We start from the raw sequence: 20,471 nt of genomic DNA, 5'->3' as shown, positions 1-20,471 counted from the left end.
TCATCCGGTCCATTTCTACCTGCCTTACTCTGTCCATTTCTACCCGCCTCCCATGTACATTTCTACCTGCCTCGCTCTATCATTTCCGCCTGCCTCACCTTGTCCATTTCTACCTTCCTCCATCTATCCATTTCTACCTGCCTCACCTTGTCCATTTCTACCTGCCTCACCCTATCCATTTCTAGCTACCTCAACGTTTCCATTTCTACCTGCCTCACCCTTTCCATTTCTACGTGCCTTCCCCTGTCCATTTCTACCTGCCTCACCGTATGCATTTCTACCAGTCTCACTCTGTCCATTTCCACCTGTCTCACCCTGACCATTTACACCTGTCTCACCATATCCATTTCTATCTGCCTTACCCTGTCAATTTCTACCTGCCTCACCCTGTCCATTTCTACCTGCCTTACCCTGTCCATTTCAACCTGCCACACCCTAAACAACTCTACCTGCCTTACCCTATGCATTTCTACCTTCCTTTCCTGTCCATTTCTGCCTGCCTTCCCCTATCCATTTCTACCTTCCTCATCCTGTCCATTTCTACCTGCCTTACTCTGTCCATTTCTACCCGCCTCCCCTGTACATTTCTACCTGCCTCGCTCTATCATTTCCGCCTGCCTCACCTTGTCCATTTCTACCTGCATTACCCTGTCCATTACAACCTGCCACACCCTATCCAATTCTTCCTGCCTTACCCTGTCCATGTCGACGTGCCTCACCCTGAACAATTCTACCTGCCTTACCCTGTCCATTTCTGCCTGCCTTCCTCTATCCATTTCTACCTGCCTCACCCTGTCCATTTCTACCTGCCTTAACCTGTCCATTTGCACCTGCCTCATCCTATCTATTTCGACCTGCCTCACCCTATCCATTTCTAGCTTCGTCAACTTTCCATTTCTACCTGCCTCGCCCTATCCATTTCTATCTGCCACACCCTCTCCATTTCTACCTGCCTCACCCTGTCCATTTCTACCTGCCTCACCGTATGCAATTCTACCTGCCTCACTCTGTCCATTTCTACCTGCCTCACCCTATCCATTTCTAGCTTCCTCAACTTTTCCATTTCTATCTGCCTCACCCTATCCATTTCTATCTGCCTCACCCTGTCCATTTCCACCTGCCTCACAATGTCCATTTCTACCTGCCTCACCCTGTCCATTTCTAGCTTCCTCAAATTTTCCATTTCTACCTGCCTCACCCTATCCATTTCTACCTGCCTCAACCTGTCCATTTCTACGTGTCTCACCCTATCCATTTCTACGTGCCTTCCCCTGTCCATTTCTACCTGCCTCAACGTATGCATTTCTACCTGTCTCACTCTGTCCATTTCCACCTGTCTCACCCTGACCATTTACACCTGTCTCACCATATCCATTTCTACCTGCCTTACCGTGTCAATTTCTACCTGCCTCATCCTGTCCATTTCTACTGCCTCACCCTGTCCATTTCTTCCTGCCTCGACTATCCATTTCTATCTGCCTTACCCTGTCCATTTCTACCTGCCTTACCCTGTTCATTTCAACCTGCCACACCCGAAACAATTCTACCTGCCTTCCCCTGTGCATTTCTACCTTCCTTTCCTGTCCATTTCTGCCTGCCGTCCCCTATCCATTTCTACCATCCTCATCCTGTCCATTTCTTCCTGTCTCACCCTATCCATTTCTAGCTTCCTCAACTTTTCCATTTCTACCTGTCTCACCCTGTCCATTTCTAACTGCCTCACCCTGTCCATTTCTACCTGCCTCACACCGTCCATTTTTACCTGCCTCACCCTGTCTATTTCTAGCTTCCTCAACTTTTCCATTTCTACCTGTCTCACCCTATCCATTTCTACCTGCCTCAACCTGTCCATTTCTTCGTGTCTCACTCTATCCATTTCTAACTGCCATCCCCTGTCCATTTCTACCTGCCTCACCGTATGCATTTCTACCTGTCTCACTCTGTCCATTTCCACCTGTCTCACCCTGACCATTTACACCTGCCTCACCCTATCCATTCCTACGTGCCTCACCCTATCCATTTCTGCCTGCCTCACCCTGTCCATTTCTACCTGCCTCACCCTATCCATTTCTACCTGCCTCACCGTGTCCATTTCTACCTGCCTCACCCTGTCCATTTCTACCTGCCTCACCCTGTCCATTTCTACCTTCCTCACTCTATCCATTTCTACCTGCCTAACCCTCTCCATTTCACCTGCCTCACCCTGTCCATTTCTACCTGCCTAACCCTGTCCATTTCTACCTGCCTCACCCTATCCATTTCTACCTGCCTTACCCTGTCCATTTCAACCTCCACACCCTAAACATTTCTACCTGCCTTACCCTGTGCATTTCTACCTGCCTTTCCTGTCCATTTCTGCCTGCCTTCCGCTATCCATTTCTACCTTCCTCATCCGGTCCATTTCTACCTGCCTTACTCTGTCCATTTCTACTCGCCTCCCATGTACATTTCTACCTGCCTCGCTCTATCATTTCCGCCTGCCTCACCTTGTCCATTTCTACCTTCCTCCATCTATCCATTTCTACCTGCCTCACCTTGTCCATTTCTATCTGTCTCACCCGATCCATTTCTAGCTTCCTCAACTTTTCCATTTCTATCTGCCTCACCCTATCCATTTCTATCTGCCTCACCGTGTCCATTTCTACCTGTCTCACCCTGTCCATTTCTACCTGCCTCACCCTGTCCATTTCCACCTGCCTCACACTGTCCATTTCTACCTGCCTCACCCTGTCCATTTCTACCTGCCTCACCCTGTCCATTTCCACCTGCCTCACACTGTCCATTTCTACCGGCCTCACCCTATCCATTTCTAGCTTCCTCAACTTTTCCATTTCTACCTGCCTCACCCTATCCATTTCTATCTGCCTCACCGTGTCCATTTCTACCTGTATCACCCTGTCCATTTCTACCTGCCTCACCCTGTCCATTTCGACCTGCCTCACCCTGTCTATTTCTAGCTTCCTTCCTGAGGAAGGGCCTGTGCCCGAAACGTCGAATCTCCTGTTCCCTGGATGCTGCCTGACCTGCTGTGCTGTTCCAGCAATAAAGTTTCAACTTTGATCTCCAGCATCTGCAGACCTCACTTTCTCCTATTTCTAGCTTCCTTAACCTTTCCATTTCTACCTGCCTCACCCTGTCCATTTCCACCTGCCTCACACTGTCCATTTCTACCTGCCTCACCCTGTCCATTTCCACCTGCCTCACACTGTCCATTTCTACCTGCCTCACCCTGTCCATTTCTACCTGCCTCACCCTGTCCATTTCTACGTGTCTCACCCTATCCATTTCTACCTGCCTTAACCTGTCCATTTGCACCTGCCTCATCCTATCCATTTCGACCTGCCTCACCTTGTCCATTTCTACCTGCCACACCCTATCCATTTCTACCTGCCTCACCCTGTCCATTTCTACCTGCCTTAACCTGTCCATTTGCACCTGCCTCATCCTATCCATTTCGACCTGCCTCACCTTGTCCATTTCTACCTGCCACACCCTATCCATTTCTATCTGCCACACCCTCTCCATATCTACCTGCCTCACCCTGTCCATTTCTACCTGCCTCACCCTATCCATTTGTACCTGCCTCACCCTGTCCATTTCTACCTGCCTCACCCTGTCCATTTCGACCTGCCTCACCCTATCCATTTCTAACTGCCTCACCTTGTCCATTTCTACCCTCCTTACCTGTCCATTTCTGCCTGCCGCCCCCTACCCATTTCTTCCTGACTCACCCTATCCATTTCTATCTGCCCTACCTTGTCCATTTCTATGTGCCTGATCCTGTCCGTTTCTACCTGCCTTAAACTTCCATTTGCACCTGCCTCACCGTATCCATTTCTACCTGCCTCATCCTATCCATTTCTATCTGCCTCACCTTGTCCATTTCTACCTGCCTCATCCTATCCATTTCTATCTGCCTCACCTTGTCCATTTCTACCTGCCTCACGCTATCCATTTCTGCCTGCCACACCCTGTCCATTTCTGCCTGCATTACCCTGTCCATTTCTACCTGCCACAGCCTGTCCATTTCTGCCTGCATTACCCTAACCGTTTCTACCTGCCTCACCTTACCTATTTCTACCTGCCTCACCCTATCCATTCCTACCTGCCTCACCCTATCCATTCCTACCTGCCTCACCCTGTCCATTTCTACCGGCCTTACCCTATCCATTTCTACTTGATTCACCCTGTCCGTTTCTACCTGCCTTAAACTTCCATTTGCACCTGCCTCACCGTATCCATTTCTACCTGCCTCATCTTGTCCCTGTCCATTTCTTCCTGCCCTAACCTGTCCATTTCGACGTGCCTCACACTATCCATTTCTACCTGCCTTAAGCTATCCATTTCTACCTGCCTTACCCTATCCATTTCTACCTGCCTCACCCTGTCCATTTATACCTGCCTCACCCTATCCATTTCTACCTGCCTCACCGTGTCCATTTCTACCTGCCTCACCCTGTCCATTTCTACCTGCCTCACTCTATCCATTTCTACCTGCCTAACCCTGTCCATTTCACCTGCCTCACCCTGTCCATTTCTACCTGCTTAACCCTGTCCATTTCTACCTGCCTCACCCTATCCATTTCTACCTGCCTTACCCTGTCCATTTCAACCTCCACACCCTAAACATTTCTACCTGCCTTACCCTGTGCATTTCTACCTGCCTTTCCTGTCCATTTCTGCCTGCCTTCCGCTATCCATTTTCACCTTCCTCATCCGGTCCATTTCTACCTGCCTTACTCTGTCCATTTCTACTCGCCTCCCATGTACATTTCTACCTGCCTCGCTCTATCATTTCCGCCTGCCTCACCTTGTCCATTTCTACCTTCCTCCATCTATCCATTTCTACCTGCCTCACCTTGTCCATTTCTATCTGTCTCACCCTATCCATTTCTAGCTTCCTCAACTTTTCCATTTCTATCTGCCTCACCCTATCCATTTCTATCTGCCTCACCGTGTCCATTTCTACCTGCCTCACCCTGTCCATTTCTACCTGCCTCACCCTGTCCATTTCCACCTGCCTCACACTGTCCATTTCTACCTGCCTCACCCTGTCCATTTCTACCTGCCTCACCCTGTCCATTTCCACCTGCCTCACACTGTCCATTTCTACCGGCCTCACCCTATCCATTTCTAGCTTCCTCAACTTTTCCATTTCTACCTGCCTCACCCTATCCATTTCTATCTGCCTCACCGTGTCCATTTCTACCTGTATCACCCTGTCCATTTCTACCTGCCTCACCCTGTCCATTTCGACCTGCCTCACCCTGTCTATTTCTAGCTTCCTTCCTGAGGAAGGGCCTGTGCCCGAAACGTCGAATCTCCTGTTCCCTGGATGCTGCCTGACCTGCTGTGCTGTTCCAGCAATAAAGTTTCAACTTTGATCTCCAGCATCTGCAGACCTCACTTTCTCCTATTTCTAGCTTCCTCAACCTTTCCATTTCTACCTGCCTCACCCTGTCCATTTCCACCTGCCTCACACTGTCCATTTCTACCTGCCTCACCCTGTCCATTTCCACCTGCCTCACACTGTCCATTTCTACCTGCCTCACCCTGTCCATTTCTACCTGCCTCACCCTGTCCATTTCTACGTGTCTCACCCTATCCATTTCTACCTGCCTTAACCTGTCCATTTGCACCTGCCTCATCCTATCCATTTCGACCTGCCTCACCTTGTCCATTTCTACCTGCCACACCCTATCCATTTCTATCTGCCACACCCTGTCCATTTCTACCTGCCTCACCCTGTCCATTTCTACCTGCCTCACCCTATCCATTTCTACCTGCCTCACCCTATCCATTTCTATCTGCCACACCCTCTCCATTTCTACCTGCCTCACCCTGTCCATTTCTACCTGCCTCACCCTATCCATTTCTAACTGCCTCACCTTGTCCATTTCTACCCTCCTTACCTGTCCATTTCTGCCTGCCTCCCCCTACCCATTTCTTCCTGACTCACCCTATCCATTTCTATCTGCCTCACCGTGTCCATTTCTATGTGCCTCACCCTGTCCGTTTCAACCTGCCTTAAACTTCCATTTGCACCTGCCTCACCGTATCCATTTCTACCAGCCTCATCTTGTCCATTTCTACCTGCCTCATCCTATCCATTTCTATCTGCCTCACCTTGTCCATTTCTACCTGCCTCATCCTATCCATTTCTATCTGCCTCATCTTGTCCATTTCTACCTGCCTCACGCTATCCATTTCTGCCTGCCTCACCCTGTCCATTTCTACTGCCTCCCCCTCACCATTTCGATCTGCCATACCCTGTCAATTTTTACCTGCCTCACCCTATCCATTTCTACCTCCCTAACCCTATCCATTTCTACCTGCCTATCCCTACCCATTTCTACCTGCCTTACCCTGTCCATTTCGACCTGCCTCACCCGATCCATTTCCACCAGTCTAACCTTATTCATTTCCACTTGCCTTACTCTTTCCATTTCTACATGCCCTAACCTGTCCATTTCTACCTTCCTTACCCTATCCATTTCTACCTCCCTCATGCTGTCCATTGCTACCTATCTCATTCTGTCCATTACTATCTGTCTCAACCCGTCCATTTCTACCTGCCCTAACCTGTCCATTTGTACCTGCCTCACCCTACCCATTTCTATCTGCCTCACCCTATCCATTTCTATCTGTCTCACTCTGTCTATTTCCACCTGCCTCGCCCTATCCACTTCCACCTACCTCATCCTATCCATTTCTGCCTGCCTATCCCTACCCATTTCTACCTGTCTCACTCTGTCTATTTCCACCTGCCTCGCCGTATCCACTTCCACTTACCTCATCCTATCCATTTCTGCCTGTCTTACCCTATCCATTTCTACATGCCTAACCCTGTCCATTTCTACCTGCCTCCCCCTCTCCATTTCTATCTGCCTCACCCTATCCATTTCTACCTGCCTCCCCCTCTGCATTTCTATCTGCCTCACCCTGTCCGTTTCTACATGCCTCATCCTATCCTTTTCTACCTGCCTTCCGTATCCATTTCTACCTGCCTCACCCTATCCATTTCCACCTGTCTAACCCTATTCATTTCCACCTGCCTTACCCTGTCCATTTCTACATGCCCTAACATGTCCATTTCCACCTGCCTCACCATATCCATTTCTACCTCCCTACCCTGTCCATTGCTACCTGTCTCACACTGTCCTTTACTACCTGCCTCACCCTATCCATTTCTACCTGCCCTAACCTGTCCATTTCTACCTGCCTCACCCTAACCATTTCTACATGCCTCACCTTACCTATTTCAACCTGCCTCACCTTATCCATTCCTACCTGCCTCATCCTGTCCATTTCTACCTGCCTTACCCTGTCCATTTCTATCTGCCTCACCCTATCCATTTCTACCTGCCTCCCCCTCTCCATTTCTATCTGCCTCACCCTGTCCATTTCTACATGCCTCATCCTATCCTTTTCTACCTGCCTTCCGTATCCATTTCTAACTGCCTCACCCTATCCATTTCCACCTGTCTAACCCTATTCATTTCCACCTGCCTTACCCTGTCCATTTCTACATGCCCTAACCTGTCCATTTCCACCTGCCTCACCATTTCCATTTCTACCTGCCCTAACCTGTCCATTTTTACCTGCCTTACCCAGTCGATTTCTACCTGCCTCACCCGATCCATTTCTACCTGCCTCACCCTGTCGATTTGTACCTGCCTCACCCTATCCATTTATGCCTGTCTTAACCTATTCATTTCTGCTTGTCTTACCCTGTCCATTTCTACCTGCCTCACCCTATCCATTTCTACCTGCCTTACCCTGTCCATTTCTACCTGCCTCACCCTATCCTTTTCTACCTGCCTTACCCTGTCCATTTCTATCTGCCTCACCCTATCCATTTCTACCTGTCTCACTCTGTCTATTTCCACCTGCCTCGCCCTATCCACTTCCACCTACCTCATCCTATCCATTTCTGCCTGTCTTACCCTATCCATTTCTACATGCCTCACCATATCCATTTCTACCTGCCTTACCCAGTCCATTTCTACCGGCCTTACCCTGTCCATTTCTACCTGCCTCCCCCTCTCCATTTCTACCTGCCTCCCCCTCTCCATTTTTACATGCCTCACCCTGTCCATTTCTACATGCCTCACCCTATCCTTTTCTACCTGCCTTCCGTATCCATTTCTACCTGCCTCACCCTATCCATTTCCACCTGTCTAACCCTATTCATTTCCACGTGCCTTACCTTGTCCATTTCTACATGCCCTAACCTGTCCATTTCCACCTGCCTCACCATATCCATTTCTACCTCCCTATCCTGTCCATTGCTACCTGTCTTACACTGTCCTTTACTACCTGCCTCACCCTATCCATTTCTACCTGCCCTAACCTGTCCATTTCTACCTGCCTCACCCTACCCATTTCTACCTGCCTCACCCTGTCGATTTCTACCTGCCTTACCCTGTCGATTTCTACCTGGCTCACCCTATCCATTTCTACCTGCCTCACCCTGTCGATTTGTACCTGCCTCACCCTATCCACTTCCACCTACCTCACCCTATCCATTTCTGCCTGTCTTAACCTATTCATTTCTACCTGTCTTACCCTGTCCATTTCTACCTGCCTGACCCTATCCATTTCTACCTGCCTCACCCTGTCCATTTCTACCTGCCTTACCCTATCCACTTCCACCTACCTCACCCTATCCATCTCTGCCTGCCTCACCCTATCCATTTCTACCTGCCTTACCCTGTCCATTTCTATCTGCCTCACCCTATCCATTTCTACCTGTCTCACTCTATCTATTTCCACCTGCCTCGCACTATCCACTTCCACCTACCTCCCCCTCTCCATTTCTATCTGCCTTGCCCTGTCCATTTCTACATGCCTCATCCCATCCTTTTCTACCTGCCTTCCGTAACCATTTCTACCTGCCTCACCCTATCCATTTCCACCTGTCTAACCCTATTCATTTCCACCTGCATTACCCTGTCCATTTCTACATGCCCTAACCTGTCCATTTCCACCTGCCTCACCATATCCATTTCTACCTCCCTACCCTGTCCAGTGCTACCTGTCTCACACTGTCCTTTACTACCTGCCTCACCCTGTCCATTTCTACATGCCCTAACCTGTCCATTTCCACCTGCCTCACCATATCCATTTCTACCTCCCTACCCTGTCCAGTGCTACCTGTCTCACACTGTCCTTTACTACCTGCCTCACCCTATCCATTTCTACCTGTCCTAACCTGTCCATTTCTATCTGCCTCACCCTATCCATTTTTGCCTGCCTCACCCTATCCATTTCTACCTGCCTTACCCTGTCGATTTCTACCTGGCTCAGCCTATCCATCTCTACCTGCCTCACCCTATCCATTTCTACCTGCCTTACCCTGTCCATTTCTACATGCCTCACCATATCCATTTCTACCTGCCATGCCCTATCCATTTCTACCTGCCTAACCTAATTCATTTCCACCTGCATACCCTGTCCATTTCTTCCTGCCCTTATCTGTACATTTCGATGTGCCTCACCCTATCCATTTCTACCTGCCCTAAGCTATCCATTTCTACCTGCCTTACCCTATCCATTTCTACCTGCCTCACCCTGTCCATTTCTACCTGCCTCCCCCTCTCCATTTCTACCTGCCTCCCCCTCTCCATTTCTACCTGCCTCCCCCTCTCCATTTTTACATGCCTCACCCTGTCCATTTATACGTGCCTCACCCTATCCTTTTCTACCTGCCTTCCGTATCCATTTCTACCTGCCTCACCCTATCCATTTCCACCTGTCTAACCCTATTCATTTCCACGTGCCTTACCTTGTCCATTTCTACATGCCCTAACCTGTCCATTTCCACCTGCCTCACCATATCCATTTCTACCTCCCTATCCTGTCCATTGCTACCTGTCTCACACTGTCCTTTACTACCTGCCTCACCCTATCCATTTCTACCTGCCCTAACCTGTCCATTTCTACCTGCCTCACCCTACCCATTTTTGCTTTCCTCACCCTATCCATTTCTACCTGCCTTACCCTGTCGATTTCTACCTGGCTCACCCTATCCATTTCTACCTGCCTCACCATATCCATTTCTACCTGCCTAACCCTGACCATTTCTACCTGCCTCACCCTGTCTATTTCTATCTGCCTTACCCTATCCATTTCTACCTGCCTCCCCCTCTCCATTTCTATCTGCCTCATCCTATCCTTTTCTACCTGCCTTCCGTATCCATTTCTACCTGCCTCACCCTATCCATTTCCACCTGTCTAACCCTATTCTAACCCTACCCATTTTTGCCTGCCTCACCCTATCCATTTCTACCTGCCTTACCCTGTCGATTTCTACCTGGCTCACCCTATCCACTTCCACCTACCTCACCCTATCCATTTCTGCCTGCCTCACCCTATCCATTTCTACCTGCCTTACCCTGTCCATTTCTATCTGCCTCACCCTATCCATTTCTACCTGTCTCACTCTATCTATTTCCACCTGCCTCGCCCTATCCACTTCCACCTACCTCATCCTATCCATTTCTGCTTGTCTTACCCTATCCATTTCTACCTGCCTTAACCTGTCCATTTGCACCTGCCTCATCCTATCCATTTCGACCTGCCTCACCTTGTCCATTTCTTCCTGCCTCACCTTATCCATTTCTTCCTGCCTCAACCTAACTATTTCTACCTGTCTCACCTTACCTATTTCAACCTGCCTCAGCCGACCATTCCTACGTGCCTTACCCTATCCATTTCTACCTCCCTCACCCTGTCCATTTCTACATGTCATACTCTGTCCATTTCTACCAGCCTCCACATAACCATTTCTACCTGCCTTATTCTATCTATTTCTACCTGCATCACCCTATTCCTTTCTACCTGCCTCACCCTGTCCATTTCTGCCTGTCTTACCCTATCCATTTCTACCTGCGTTACACTGACCATTTCTAACTGCCTCACCCTGTCCATTTCTACATACCTTACCCTATCCATTTCTACCTGCCTCACCCTATCCATTTCTGCTTGCCTCACCCTGACCATTTCTAACTGCCTCACCCTGTCCATTTCTACCTCCCTCACCCTGTCCATTTCTACCTGCCTCACACTATCCCTTTCTATCTGCCTTATCCTATCCATTTCTACGTGCCTCACCCTGTCCATTTCTACCTGTCATATCCTGTCCATTTTGACCTGGCACACACTGTCCATTTCTACATGCCTCACCCTATCCATTTCTACGTGCCCTTCCCTGTCCATTTCTACCTGCCTCACCCTATCCATTTCTACCTGCCTTACCCTGTCCATTGCAACCTACCTCCCCCTGTCCATTTCTACCTGCCTTCCCAGAACCATTTCTACCTGCCTTAACCAATCTATTTCTACGTGCCTCACCCTATCCATTTCCACATGCCTTACCCTGTCCATTTCTATCTGGCTCACACTGTCCGATTCTACATGCCTCACCCTATCCATTTCTACCTGCTTTATCTTGTCTATTTTTACCTGCCTTACCCTGTCCATTTCGACCTGCCTCACCCTATCCATTTCTACCTGCCTCCCCCTTACCATTTCGACCTGCCTTACCCTGTCCATTTTTACCTGCCTCACCCTGTCCATTTCTACCAGCCTTACCCTGTCCATTTCTAACTGCCTAACCTTATTCATTTGCACCTGCCTTGCTCTGTCCATTTCTACCTGCCCTAACCTGTCCATTTCTACCTTCCTCACCCTATCCATTTCTGCCTCCCTCATGCTGTCCATTGCTACCAATCTCATTCTGTCCATTACTACCTGTCTCAACCTGTCCATTTCTTCCTGCCTTATCCTATCCATTTCTACCTGCCTTACCCTGTCGATTTCTACCTGCTTCACCCTATCCACTGCCACCTACCTCACCCTATCCATTTCGGCCTGCCTTACCCTATCCATTTCTACCTGCCTCACCTTTCCATTTTTACCTGCCTTACCCTGTCCATTTCTACCTGCCATACCCTGTCCATTTCTACCTGCCTCACCCTGTCCATTTCTACCTGCCATACCCTGTCCATTTCTATCTGCCTCACCCTATCCATTTCTACCTGCCTCACCCTATCCATTTATACCTGCCTAACCTAATTCATTTCCAACTGCATTACCCTGTCCATTTCTTCTTGCCCTAACCTGTCCATTTCGACGTGCCTCACACTATCCATTTCTACCTGCCTTAAGCTATCCATTTCAACCTGCCTTACCCTATCCATTTCTACCTGCCTCACCCTATCCATTTCGGCTGCCTTACCCTGTCCATTTCTACCTGCCATACCCTGTCCATTTCTATCTGCCTCATCCTATCCATTTCTACCTGCCTCACCCTGTCCATTTATACCTGCCTAACCTAATTCATTTCCAACTGCATTACCCTGTCCATTTCTTCTTGCCCTAACCTGTCCATTTCGACGTGCCTCACACTATCCATTTCTACCTGCCTTAAGCTATCCATTTCAACCTGCCTTACCCTATCTATTTCTACCTGCCTCACCCTATCCATTTCTACCTGCCTCTCCCTACCCATTTCTACCTGCCTTACGCAGTCCATTTCTACCTGCCTAACCCTATCCATTTCTACCTGCCTTACTCTGTCCATTTCTACCTGCCTCACTCTATCCATTTCTACCAGTCTAACCTTATTCATTTCCACCTGTCTTACCCTGTCCATTTCTACATGCCCTAACCTGTCCATTTCTACCTTCCTCACCCTATCCATTTCTACCTCCCTCATGCTGTCCATTGCTACCTATCTCATTCTGTCTATTACTACCTGTCTCAACCCGTCCATTTCTACCTGCCCTAACCCGTCCATTTCTACCTACCCTAACCTGTCCATTTCTACCTGCCTCACCCTATCCATTTCTACCTGCCTCACTCTGTCTATTTCCACCTGCCTCGCCCTATCCACTTCCACCTACCTCATCCTATCCATTTCTGCCTGCCTTACCCTATCCATTTCTACATGCCTCAACCTATCCATTTCTACCTGCCTTACCCTGTCCATTTCTATCTCCCTCACCCTATCCATTTCTACCTGCCTCCCCCTCTCCATTTCTATCTGCCTCACCCTATCCATTTCTACCTGCCTCCCCCTCTCCATTTCTACCTGCCTCCCCCTCTCCATTTCTACCTGCCTCCCCCTCTCCATTTCTATCTGCCTCACCCTGTCCATTTCTACCTGCCTCACCCTATCCTTTTCTAGTTGCCTTCCGTATCCATTTCTGCCTGCCTCACCCTATCCATTTCCACCTGTCTAACCCTATTCATTTCCACCTGCCTCACCATGTCCATTCCTACCTGCCTCACTCTGTCCATTTCTACCTACCTCCACCTACTCATTTCTACCTGCCTCACCCTATCCCTTTCTAACTGCCTCATCCTGTCCATTTCTACCTGCCTTACCCTGTCCATTTCTTCCTGCCTTACCCTATCCATTTCTACCTGCCTCAACCTAACTATTTCTACCTGCCTCACCTTACCTATTTCAACCTGCCTCACCCTACCATTCCTACGTGTCTCACCCTATCCATTACTACCTCCCTCCATTTCTACCTGCGTTACACTGTCCATTTCTGCCTGCCTCACCCTATCCATTTCTACCTGACTTACCCAGTCCATTTCTACCTGCCAGCCTATAACCATTTCTACCTGCCTCACCCTGTCCATTTCTGCCTGCCTTACCCTATCCATTTCTACCTGCCTCACCCTATCCATTTCTGCTTGCCTCACCCTGACCATTTCAATCTGCCTCACCCTATCCATTTCTGCTTGCCTCACCCTGACCATTTCAATCTGCCTCAACCTATCCATTTCTACCTGCCTAACCTTATTCACTTCCACCTGCCTTACCCTTTCCATTTCTATCTGCCTCACCCTATCCCTTTCTAACTGCCTCATCCTGTCCATTTCTGACAGCCTCACCTTATTCATTTGCACCTGCCTTGCCCTGTCCATTTCTACCTGCCCTAACCTGTCCATTTCTACCTGCCTCACCCTATCCATTTCTACCTCCCTCATGCTGTCCATTGCTACCAATCTCATTCTGTCCATTACTACCTGTCTCAACCTGTCAATTTCTACCTGCCCTAACCTGTCCATTTCTACCTGCCTCACCCTGTCCATTTCTACCTGCCTCACCTTATCCTTTTCGACCTGCCTTACCCTGTCCATTTCTACCTCCCTAACCTGTCCATTTCTACCTGCCTCACCCTATCCATTTCTACCTGCCTTACCCTGTCAGTTTCTACCTGCCTCACCCTATCCATTTCCACCTACCTCACCCTATCCATTTCTACCTGCCTTACCCTGTTCATTTCTACCTCACTCAACCTATCCATTTCTACCTGCCTTAATCTATCCATTTCTACATGCCTCACCCTATCCATTTCTACCTGCCATACCCTGTCAATTTCTACCTGCCTCACCCTATCCATTTCTACCTGCCTAACCTAATTCATTTCCACCTGCATTTCCCTGTCCATTTCTTGCTGCCCTAACCTGTCCATTTCGACGTTCCTCACCCTATCCACTTCTACCTGCCTTAAGCTATCCATTTCTACCTGCCTTACCTTATCCATTTCTAACTGCCTCACCCTGTCCATTTCTACCTGCCTCACCCGACCAATTTCTATCTGCCTTATCCTATCCACTTCTACCTGCCTCACCCTATCCATCTCTGCCTGCCTTACCCTGTCCATTTCTACATGCCCTACTCTGTCCATTTCTACCTTCCTCGCCCTATCCATTTCTACCTCCCTCATGCTGTCCATTGCTACCTATCTCATTCTGTCCATTACTACCTGTCTCAACCTGTCCATTTCTACGTGCCCTAACCTGTCCATTTCTACCTGCCTTACCTTATCCATTTCTAACTGCCTCACCCTGTCCATTTCTACCTGCCTCACCCGACCAATTTCTATCTGCCTTATCCTATCCACTTCTACCTGCCTCACCCTATCCATTTCTACCTGCCTTACCCTATCCATTTCTACATGCCTCACCATATCCATTTCTACCTGCCTAACCCTGTCCATTTCTACGCGCCTCACCCTGTCAATTTCTACCTGCCATGCCCTGTCCATTTCAACCTGCCTCCCCCATCCATTTCTACCTGCCTCACCCTAACCGTTTCTACCTGCCTCACCTTACCTATTTCAACCTGCCTCACCCTATCCATTCCTACCAGCCTCATCCTGTCCATTTCTACCTGCCTTACCCTGTCCATTTCTATCTGCCTCACCCTATCCATTTCTACCTGCCTCACCCTATCCATTTCTAGCTGCCACACCCTATCCATTTCTACCTGCCTCACTATGTTCCTTCCTACCTGCCTCACTCTGTCCATTTCTACCTACCTCCACCTACCCATTTCTACCTGCCTCACCCTATCCCTTTCTAACTGCCTCATCCTGTCCATTTCTACCTGCCTTACCCTGTCCATTTCTTCCTGCCTCAACCTTACTATTTCTACCTGCCTCACCTTACCTATTTCAACCTGCCTCACCCTACCATTCCTACGTGCCTTACCCTATCCATTTCTACCTCCCTCACCCTGTCCATTTCTACATGTCTTACCCTATCCATTTGTACCTGCCCTAACATGTCCATTCCTACATGCCTCACCCTATCCATTTCTACCTCTCTCACCCTGTCCATTTCTACATGTCTTACTCTGTCCATTTCTACCAGCCTCCCCATAACCATTTCTACCCGCCTTATCCTATCCATTTCTACCTGCCTCACCCTATCCATTTCCACCTGCGTTACACTGTCCATTTCTACCTGCCTCACCCTGTCCATTTCTACCTGCCTCACCTTATCCTTTTCGACCTGCCTTACCCTGTCCATTTCTACCTTCCTCACCCTGTCCATTTCTTCCTGCCTTATCCTATCCATTTCTACCTGCCTTACCCTGTCAGTTTCTACCTGCCTCACCCTATCCACTTCCACCTACCTCACCCTATCCATTTCGGCCTGCCTTACCCTATCCATTTCTACCTGCCTCACCTTATCCATTTCTACCTGCCTTACCCTGTTCATTTCTACCTCACTCAACCTATCCATTTCTACCTGCCTTAATCTATCCATTTCTACATGCCTCACCCTATCCATTTTTACCTGCCTTACCCTGTCCATTTCTACCTGCCATACCTTGTCCATTTCTACCTGCCTCACCCTGTCAATTTCTACCTGCCTCACCCTATCCATTTCTACCTGCCTAACCTAATTCATTTCCACCTGCATTTCCCTGTCCATTTCTTGCTGCCCTAACCTGTCCATTTTGACGTTCCTCACCCTATCCACTTCTACCTGCCTTAAGCTATCCATTTCTACCTGCCTTACCTTATCCATTTCTAACTGCCTCACCCTGTCCATTTCTACCTGCCTCACCCGACCAATTTCTATCTGCCTTATCCTATCCACTTCTACCTGCCTCACCCTATCCATCTCTGCCTGCCTTACCCTGTCCATTTCTACATGCCCTACTCTGTCCATTTCTACCTTCCTCACCCTATCCATTTCTACCTCCCTCATGCTGTCCATTGCTACCTATCTCATTCTGTCCATTACTACCTGTCTCAACCTGTCCATTTCTACGTGCCCGAACCTGTCCATTTCTACCTGCCTCACCCTATCCATTTCTACCTGCCTCACTCTATTTCCACCTGCTTCGCCCTATCCACTTCCACCTACCTCATCCTATCCATTTCTGCCTGCCTTACCCTATCCATTTCTACATGCCTCAACATATCCATTTCTACCTGCCTAACCCTGTCCATTTCTACGCGCCTCACCCTGTCAATTTCTACCTGCCATGCCCTGTCCATTTCAACCTGCCTCCCCCTATCCATTTCTACCTGCCTCACCCTAACCATTTCTACCTGCCTCACCTTACCTATTTCAACCTGCCTCACCCTATCCATTCCTACCTGCCTCATCCTGTCCATTTCTACCTGCCTTACCCTGTCCATTTCTATCTGCCTCACCCTATCCATTTCTACCTGCCTCACCCTATCCATTTCTACCTGCCTCACTATGTCCATTCCTACCTGCCTCACTCTGTCCATTTCTACCTACCTCAACCTACCCATTTCTACCTGCCTCACCCTATCCCTTTCTAACTGCCTCATCCTGTCCATTTCTACCTGCCTTACCCTGTCCATTTCTTCCTGCCTCAACCTTACTATTTCTACCTGCCTCACCTTACTTATTTCAACCTGCCTCACCCTACCATTCCTACGTGCCTTACCCTATCCATTTCTACCTCCCTCACCCTGTCCATTTCTACATGTCTTACCCTATCCATTTGTACCTGCCCTAACATGTCCATTCCTACATGCCTCACCCTATTCATTTCTACCTCTCTCACCCTGTCCATTTCTACATGTCTTACTCTGTCCATTTCTACCAGCCTCCCCATAACCATTTCTACCCGCCTTATCCTATCCATTTCTACCTGCCTCACCCTATCCATTTCTACCTGCGTTACACTGTCCATTTCTACCTGCCTCACCCTGTCCATTTCTACCTGTGTTACACTGTCCATTTCTACCTGCCTCACCCTATCCATTTCCACCTGCGTTACACTGTCCATTTCTACCTGCCTCACCCTGTCCATTTCTGCCTGCCTTACCCTATCCATTTCTACTTGCCTCACCCTATCCATTTCTGCTTGCCTCACCCTGACCATTTCAATCTGCCTCACCCTATCTATTTCTGCTTGCCTCACCCTGACCATTTCTACTTTCCTCGCCCTTTCTATTTCTACCTGCCTAACCTTATTCACTTCCATCTGCCTTACGCTATCCATTTCTACCTGCCTCACCCTATCCCTTTCTAACTGCCTCATCCTGTCCATTTCTGAATGCCTAACCTTATTCACTTGCACCTGCCTTGCCCTGTCCATTTCTACCTGCCCTAACCTGTCCATTTCTACCTGCCTCACCCTATCCATTTTTACCTCCCTCACCCTGTCCATTTCTACATGTCTCACTCTATCCATTTCTACCTGCCTCACACTATCCCTTTCTATCTGCCTTATCCTATCCATTTCTACGTGCCATATCCTGTCCATTTTTACCTGGCACACACTGTCCATTTCTACATGCCTCACCCGATCCATTTCTACGTGCCCTTCCCTGTCCATTTCTACCTGCCTCACCCTATCCATTTCTACATGCCTTACCCTGTCCATTGCAACCTGCCTCCCCCTGTCCATTTCTACCTGCCTTCCCAGAACCATTTCTACCTGCCTTAACCAATCTATTTCTGCGTGCCTCACCCTGCCCATTTCTACATGCCTTACCCTGTCCATTTCAATCTGGCTCACACTGCCCGATTCTACATGCCTCACCCTATCCATTTCTACCTGCTTTATCTTGTCCATTTTTACCTGCCTCACCCTGTCCTTTTCTACCTGCCTCCCCTTACACTTTTCTATCTGCCTTACCCTGTCCATTTCAACCTGCCTTACCCTGTCCATTTCTACCAGCCTTACCCTGTCCATTTCTCAGTGCCTCACCCTCTCCATTTCTAACTGCCTAACCTTATTCATTTGCACCTGCCTTACTCTGTCCATTTCTACCTGCCCTAACCTGTCCATTTCTACCTGCCTCACCCTATCCATTTGTACCTCCCTCACCCTGTCCATTTCTACATGTCTCACTCTGTCCATTTCTACCTGCCTCCCCCTGTCCATTTCTACCTGCCTCACACTATCCCTTTCTATCTGCCTTATCCTATCCATTTCTAAGTGCCTCACCCTGTCCTTTTTAACCTGCCATATCCAGGCCATTTCTACCTGGCTCACACTGTCCATTTCTACATGCCTCGGCCTATCCATTTCTACCTGCCTCCCCCTAACCATTTCGACCTGTCTTACCCTGTCCATTTCTACATGCCTCACCCTGTCCATTTCTACATGCCTTACCCTGTCCATTTCTACGTGGCTCACACTGTCCATTTCTACCTGCCTCACCCTGTCCATTTCTACATGCCTTACCCTGTCCATTTCTACCTGCTTTATCTTGTCTATTTTTACCTGCCTTCCCCTGTCCATTTCTACCCGCCTAACCGTATCCATTTCTACCTGATTCACTCTATCCATTTCTACCTGCTTTACCCTGACCATTTTTACCTGCCTCACACTGTCCATTCCTACCTGCCTCACCCTGTCCATTTCTACCTGCCTCCACCTAACCATTTCGACCTGCCTTACCCTGTCCATTTCGACCTGCCTCATCCTATCCATTTCTACCTGCCTCCCCCTAACCAGTTCGACCTGCCTCACCCTGTTCATTTCTATCTGACTCCCCCTACCCTTTTCTGTCTGCCTTACCCTGTCCATTTCTACCTGCCTCACCCTGTCCATTTCTACCTGCCACCCCCTTACCATTTTGACCTGCCTTACCCTGTCCATTTCAACCTACCTTTCCCTGTCCATTTCTACCTGCCTCACCCTATCCCTTTCTAACTGCTTCATCCTGTCCATTTCTACCTACCTTACCCTATCCAATTCCACCTGCCTCACCCTGTCCATTTCTACCTGCCTTACCCCGTCCATTTCTTCCTGCCTCACTCTATCTATTTCTGCCTGCCTCACCCTAACTATTTCTACCTGCCTCTCCTTACCTATTTCAACCTGCCTTACCCTATCCATTCCTACCAACCTCAAAATGTCCACTTCTACCTGCTTAACCCTATCCATTTTCAAGTGTCCTTCCATGTCCATTTCTACCTGCCTTACCCTCTCCATTTCTTCCTGCCCTAACCTGTCCATTTCTACGTGCCTCACCCTATCCAATTCTATTTCCCTCATCATATCCATATCTACCTGCCTTCCCCTGTCCATTTCTACCCGCCTCACCATATCCATTTCTACCTGACTCACTCTATCCGTTTCTACCTGCTTTACCCTGACCATTTTTACCTGCCTCACCCTGTCCATTCCTACCTGCCTCACCCAATCCATTTATACCTGCCTCCACCTAACCATTTCGACCTACCTTACCCTGTCCATTTCGACCTGCCTTACCCTGTCCATTTTTACCTGCCTCACCCTGTCCATTTCTACCTGCCTCCCCCTGTCCAATTCCACCTGCCTCACCCTATCCATTTCTATCCACCTCAACTTTTCCATTTATACCTGCCTCACACTATCCATTTCTAAATGCCTCAGCCTGTCCATTTCTGCGTGGCTCACACTGTCCATTTCTACATGCCTGACCCTATGCATTTCTACCTGCTTAATCCTATCCATTTCTACGTGCCCTTCCATGTCCGTTTCTACCTGCCTTACCCTCTCCATTTCTTCCTGCCCTAACCTGTCCATTTCTACATCCCTCACCCTATCCAATTCTACTTCCGTCATCATATCCATTTCTACCTGCCTTCCCCTGTCCATTTCTACCCGTCTCATCATATCCATTTCTACCTGCCTCACTGTATCCATTTCTACGCGACTCACCCTATCCATTTCTACC

The sequence above is a fragment of the Chiloscyllium plagiosum genome, unplaced genomic scaffold, assembly GCF_037043375.1.
Source record: "Chiloscyllium plagiosum isolate Xiang-an unplaced genomic scaffold, Cpla_swu_hap1 HiC_scaffold_18, whole genome shotgun sequence".
Classification (NCBI taxonomy): domain Eukaryota; kingdom Metazoa; phylum Chordata; class Chondrichthyes; order Orectolobiformes; family Hemiscylliidae; genus Chiloscyllium; species Chiloscyllium plagiosum.
Note: the sequence above shows the minus strand (reverse complement) of the source record.